Raw genomic sequence first — 7,182 nt, forward strand, 5'->3', positions numbered from 1 at the left:
CATGGAAGGAAGTCAGGAGCCAGAGCCAATGGCTTTACTCTAAAAGCAGGTAGAGAAAGAAAGTTTGGTGTAGTGCGACAGGAAACCACCAAAGGGGGCTGAGCTACAGAAGAACTTGACACGCACTTTATTTTATTTTATTTTATTTTGTTTTATTTTATTTTTGTAGGCAAGGTTTCTCTATGTAGCCCTGGATGTTCTGGAACTCACTCCATAGACCAGGCTAGCCTCAAACTCACTGAGATCCACCCGCCTCTGCCTTCCAAGAGCTGGGATTAAAAATGTGCGCCACCACTACCCAGTCACCACTGGGTACCTTTTTGAAAGATCACTCTCCCTGTCACTTGGAAAATGTTCTCTAGGGACACAAGATTGAGAAACCACACACAAATGACTCATAAGACTGTAGCAAATCTGGACACAATTATGGTAGATGGTTCTAGTAAGAGGCACAGGGCACAGAGAGAGGGAGAGATGGAGCGCATTCCTGTACGTGCTGGCTGTCGGGCTGGTTCCTGAGCATCGGCTCAGTCTCAGGACCAGGTGTTTTGGAGTGGACAGTAGCAGTAAAGCAGACAGTGACAGAAGAAAAGACACTCGCATGCAAACGCCCCCTCCCACTTCTCCATCTGCTAAAGGAAATTGCATGCCACAGAATTTAGGAAGCTAAGGAGCAGTCATAGCCGAGAGGCTGCGTTGATCTACTTAAGAACTAAAGAGAAAAGGCTAAAGGCCTGGGAGTAGAAAAGGAGCCTTTGATGATGGAGAGCAACTTGGGGCACAAAAGGAGGGCGTTGGGAATATTCCGCCATGCTCCCCTCTCGCTAAGGCTCTAGTGTTATTTGAGAGTCTATCCAGTACCAGGCAGGGATTGAGCCCAGCGGGGTCACCCAGAGGTAGGTGAGACACTGTCTCCGCCCTTAGAATTCTTGTTAAAAGGGGTCAAAGAGCTACCTCAGTGGTTAAGAGCACACGTTGTTTCCCCACAGGGCTTGGGTTTGGTTCCCAGCACCACATGATGGTTCACAACCATCCCTAACTCCCGCTCCAGAGGATCCACCACCTTCTTCTGGCTTCCCTGGGCACCAGGCATGCATATGGTGCACATACATATATGTAGGTCAAACACTTATACACATAAAAAAATTAAATTTAAAAAATGTATTTATTTATTTATTTATTTTGGTTTTTCGAGACAGGGTTTCTCTGTGTAGCTTTGCGCCTTTCCTGGAACTCACTTGGTAGCCCAGGCTGGCCTCAAACTCACAGAGATCCGCCTGGCTCTGCCTCCCGAGTGCTGGGATTAAAGGCGTGCGCCACCACCGCCCGGCAAAAAATTTAAAGAATATTTCTTAAATTTATATTTATATGAATGTCTATTAAAAGGGCCAGGAATATACCTCAAGGGTAGGACACTTGCCTAGCACACAGAAGGTTCTAGGTCCAATCCTCAGTACTAGGGGAAAAAAAGTTAGTCAAAGGATTAAGATTATAACTAGAAGGAAGGAAAAGTTAGTAGCATTTGAGCTGTTTCTCTTTTTTTTGTTTTTGTTTTTCGAGACAGGGTTTCTCTGTGTAGCTTTGCGCCGTTCCTGGATCTCGCTCTGTAGACCAGGCTGGCCTCGAACTCACAAAGATCCGCCTGCCTCTGCCTCCCAAGTGCTGGGATTAAAGGCGTGCGCCACCACCGCCCGGCTTGAGCTGTTTCTTAAAGAATAGGCACATTATGGACCAGACATGGTGGCATATGCACTCAGAAGGATGAGGCAAGAGGTTTGTGAGTTCAAGGCCAGCCTGGGCAACATAGCCAGATGGTGCTTTAACAAATAAAATAACGAGAGAGAGAGAGAGAGAGAGAGAGAGAGAGAGAGAGAGAGAGAGAGAGAGAGAGAGAGAGAGAGAGCAAATCACCTCCCATCTCTAGGTGAAGGCAAACTGTTGACTGGGTTGGGAAACTCCTGGATGAACTGTGTCCATTCTCAAGCAGTTCTGGGGCTGGCGAGCTGGGAGCCACTGATTTTTTTTTTTTTAAACAAACACTATATAAGACCGAAAGAAAATTTACAAATTTTCCCTTCCTTGTACAGATGAAGACATCAAGGTCCAGGCTGTGAAAAGCCATGCAGATTAAGTGAGCCAGAATTTTCAAATTCACAGGAAGGACTGACATGGGATGGAATCCAGACCTGAAGCGGACGCTTCCTGCCCCTTGCCACCGCTCCTCCTCCACAGGATGGGGAGCAGAGTGGGGAGGAGGAGAGACCCATACTTCCCCACTGGAGAAGCTGGCCAAGCCATCTGTGAGGTGTGTCTGGGTGGGTCAGCAGCAAAGGCCTTTCCACAAACTCGGGTGGGAAATCAAGGCTCCAGACAGGGCGGTGACAGAACAGAGTCTTGGTGTGGACAGATGGCTGTCTGTCAGCAACAGAGCTTAACATCTGTTTTTCTAGAAAAGCCTAGCCCCTCCCTTTCCTGAGGGAAGCCTGAGCACCCCCTCCCATGACATTGGCTGTGACTGAGGAAGATGAGGCCCCACCTCAAAGACTCCAGGCCAAAAAGATGCCGTTTCTGTTCCCGGTAGCCATGGGAAAACATCAGATGGTCAGTAGAAAGGGGGTGGAGGCATCCTCGTCTCTGGGCTATGGAATGTCACCTGCGTGGCAGGTGAGACACTATTGGCCCCTCTGCAAGGCTGTTCAGTGCAGGAGACCCATGCGCTGCCTTCCTGCCCCTGCTCGCTCCTCTGTGGCCCTGCCCAGACACGCCTCAGCCAGGGCCACCCAACACCACAAGGCCACTGCAGTAACAGGCGCCTCAGGCCTCCCAGCCCACAGTGACAGTGTGGAGAAGCGTGGTGGCCCAGGCGGATCTGAGGTTTAGCCTGAGGCTGGACCCTGCCCTACGGAATCACCCGCCTCTGTCAGCACCATCCGCGGGCCCATGAAGCCTGTGGAGTCTTCTTCTCACTTGCTCAACAAGTCCCCAGGGGTGAGCTCAGCCCAAGGAATTCCTTCCCCAGCATCTTGGAGGGTCGGAAACGGACAGCTGGCCACGGCTGGCTGCCACACAGACACAGAAGCCACGGGCTGAGGGAGCAGAGCCAGGCCCAGCAGGCTAGGATCACATGTAGCGTCCTCCCTTCCTCCCTCATGCAACAGGGCCAGGCCTGTGGGCCGTGGGGGCGGGGGGTGTCTTCTAGAACTGCATAAATCCTCCGTGTTCCCTGGGAAACTGGAAATACAACCTCTCACTCCACAGGAAGCTGAGGGGTCATAGGGACCCCTCTCATGTCAGAATCTCGAGCCCTGGGTCTTTCTTTTTAGGATTTTTTTTTTTTTTTTTTTTTTTTTTTTTTTTTTGGTTTTTCGAGACAGGGTTTCTCTGTGTAGCTTTGCGCCTTTCCTGGAACTCACTTGGTAGTCCAGGCTGGCCTCGAACTCACAGAGATCCGCCTGGCTCTGCCTCCCGAGTGCTGGGATTAAAGGCGTGCGCCACCACCGCCCGGCCAGGATTTATTATTTTATAAATATGAGTGCTCTATCTGCCAGAAGAGAGCATCAGACCCCACTATAGATGGTTGTGAGCCACCATGTGGTTGCTGAGAATTGAACTCAGGACCTCTGGAAGAACAACCAGTGCTCTTAACCACTGAGCCATCTCTCCAGCCCCACTCTTGACTCCTTCTTGAGAGAGGAGCCCTGGCCAGTGCATCTTAGCTCCACCAAAGACACACAGTTCCAGGTGGGGTGTGGTGGCACTTGGCTGTAATCCCAGTCCTACAGAGGCAGAGGCAGGAGGATCTCTGTGTGTTTGAGGCCAGCCTGGTCTGCAAAGTGAGTTCCAAGATAGCCAGGACTACATAGGAGATTCTGTCTCAAAAAAAAAAAAAGAAAGAAAAGAAAAAAAAAAAAGACTCAGAGTGCCTCATCGAGACTTCATCTTTATGTGTATGGAGATGTTTCTGGCCCTTGCCTTCCTTCCTGATGAGAATATAATACCTAATACTCTTAAGAGAGTCTACATCATTATGTAGCTACGATAACAGGTAACTCTTAGGACAGATTATAAACCTGATTGACATGGCCACTTGGTCCAGTAACCAGGCTCCTGAAATCACACGCAGTCAGTCATAGCCCCATGCCTCTGAAGAGAGCTGCTCACGGCAGCCCTCCTCCACGGGTGATGCCCCTAGAGTCAAAGGGCAGCCAGTAACCGTTGGCTCACTCCTGAGCACCGTCCTTTCCCCAAACCCCTACAGTAGACTATCTATATTTTCACTTCCTGAAGTTTCAGTTACTTAGAATTGCAAAACATAAAGTGGAAAGTTCCAGAAGTAAACAGTGTGTAATTTTTAAAATCGTGTGCTGTTCTTGGTAATGTGATGAAACCTCCTACCACCGGGTGCTATCCCGCCAGGGATGGGCAGCATCCCTTCCTTTGGTTCATGCGCCCTGTATGTGCTACCCTCCTGCTAGTCGCCGACTAGCTGTCTGTTGCTGATGTTCAGTTCGACGGTGGTGGTGTCATAATGCTTGTGTATGGGGTTTGGTAGTAGGTAGCTTTCCCAGCATTGGCTGGGAGTCTTGGAACAGATCCCTACCCCTAAGGAAAAGAGGGAGCAGTGGACAGCAGCAATCCTGTATCCTCCCCAAAGATGCTGTGCCTCGCCAGTACAGCTCTCCGCCTTGCTTAAGCAAGAAGCAACCGCTTCTTGTTTCACACAATTGGTGGCCACATCTTCTTTCAATATTCTCCTCCAAAATCTTTCTTACAACCTACCACAAATTCTCCCCAAATCCAAAGAACAAGCAATAAACACGTTTTAAAGCTTTGGTACAAAGCTGGTCTAGGCTGCAGACAGAAATTATTTCCCCCCAAATTATCTCTACCTCTTTCTTTTCTCTGCCCTCTCCACCAGAACCGGCTCAATCCCGACAGGCTGTCTGTGGCCCATCCTCGTTTGGTCCTCTTTGGACAAAGCAGACCATACCTCTTGTCATAGTTTTTATGAGGGTGTTTTACGTCAAAAGATCCCGCCACTATACCCTCATCATCAGGATGGTGAAGAGAAGACAGAGAAGAGGGAAGAGATGAAGAGCCACTGCTAATCTGCTGAGCTTAAGACCCAAAAGAGACTAAGATCCATCATTTATTTCACAGCCTGCTTTTAAGCCTTAGTCTGGGCAGGGGCTGGAGAGATGGCTCAGTGGTTAAGAGCACTGGCTGCTCTTCCAGAGGACCCGGGTTCAATTTGCAGCACTCACATGGCGGCTCACACTGACTGTAACTCCAATTCTAGGGGACCCAACACCCTCACACAGACACACATGAAGTCAAAATACCAATGCATATAAAATAAAAATAAATAAATTAAAAAGTCTGGGGACTGGAGAGACGGCTCAGTGGTTAAGATCACTGACTGCTCAGTACCCCAACGGCAGCTCACCACCATCTGTAACTCCAGATCCAGGGAATCTGGCGTCTCTTCTGACCTCTGTGGGTCCCAGGCTTGTATGTGGTGCTCTTACACACATGCAGGAAAAACACTCACACACATAAAATAAAAATAAATAAAATCTCTTAGAAAAAATCATCTGGTGTGGACTGTTTCCAATGACATTAACTACTTTTCTATGACACGATTTTAAGTCGAGTTGTTTTTCATCATCTGGAATTCCTATAGTTTGGTCAACAGATGCACTATTGGGCATTTAGGTTTTAGTGATGTTTATTACTAAGAAAACTTATGAGCATCCTTGTAGATAGCTCTTTGTGTGCTGAAGTTTCTTGCTTCAAAAAACAGCAACAGCCTCAGACATCAAAGGCATCCTACCACTATAAATCTCTGTCCAGTTCTTCATGCAATAAAAGCATCTCTGTCACTCACGATTCATGCACAAGTCACGTCATAGTTGGAGGAGAGGGCCTTATTGCTGTTTCCCAGGGACCTGGGCTCTCTGTTTCCACGGTCACTCTGGTGGGAGAAAGTGGAAGATGAATCGTCCACCGGCTTTTGAAGCTCCCACCCTAAAATACCACATGCTTCATCCCTGAGCACTTCAAAGCAAGTCCTGTGACTCAGCCTAACTCGCAAAGGGTTGGAGAAGCATGATCCTGCCTCATGCCAGGGTGACGGACTGTGGGAACACTTCTAAGTTACATGTGGGGTCTGCTCTGTTTCTGGAAGATGACCCATTATCAAGTTGAGAAGAAAATCTGTGAGCTTTGCTTAGAGTTTGTGAAGAAGTGTTTGTCTTTATGAGGAAGTGGTGCTAATGTCTGTCAATGACTTCATGCCTTCATCTGTTTGATCTGCAGATGTGATCCCTCACCCCCGCCCTTACTTTATCAGGGCGTTCATACATATCTTGTCTCTGCCCAGAACCTTCCCCACGCCCTCCTCAATTGCATTCCCTGGTTAATTTCTTCTTAGGCTTTAGAGCTCCCTCATGCTCTCGGCAAACGTTTCTTGAGCAATACTACATGACATATGCTGCCGTTCTTGGCATTTGGGGTACAGCAGTGAACCAAGCAGATAAAAGCCCACGTGCCTCTCACCCCAGAAGTAGGAACGAAACCTAAGCGCAGAGAAAGAAACCAGTAGAAGAGGCCATGCTGTCAGTCTCGGGGAGAGAAGGGGAGCAGGCAGAAGAGGAGCCAGACGGGGAGAAAATGATTGCAGGGCCCTGACTCAAACTAGGGGAAGGGGAACCAGGGAGATTTCTGACGAAGACTGGGTAGAAGGGGGCGGCTCCGGGGCAGAGGCCTTAGGGTAAGCGATGTTTGGTATGTGGAGGAGCTTGCATGAAGTTGGATGGGTGAGGTCAGTAAGGGAGAAGAAATTAGGAAGGGCAGTGAAGGGGGGCTGTGGGGGCCACAGGAGGTCCTTGAGAACATCTTGGAGCGAGATGGGAACCCTCACAGGTTTGAGTAAGGAGGGGCAGAATCTTTTTTTTTTTTTTTTTTTTTTCGAGACAGGGTTTCTCTGTGTAGCTTTGCGCCTTTTTCCTGGAACTCACTTGGTAGCCCAGGCTGGCCTCGAACTCACAGAGATCCGCCTGGCTCTGCCTCCCGAGTGCTGGGATTAAAGGCATGCGCCACCACCGCCCGGCAAGGAGGGGCAGAATCTTACTCATGCTTTGAGGGGTTCCCCAGGGAGCACTGTCCTTTGTCTTTAGGACA

Source organism: Peromyscus californicus, unplaced genomic scaffold, assembly GCF_007827085.1.
Source record: "Peromyscus californicus insignis strain IS unplaced genomic scaffold, ASM782708v3 Scaffold_15__1_contigs__length_86483966, whole genome shotgun sequence".
Taxonomy (NCBI): domain Eukaryota; kingdom Metazoa; phylum Chordata; class Mammalia; order Rodentia; family Cricetidae; genus Peromyscus; species Peromyscus californicus.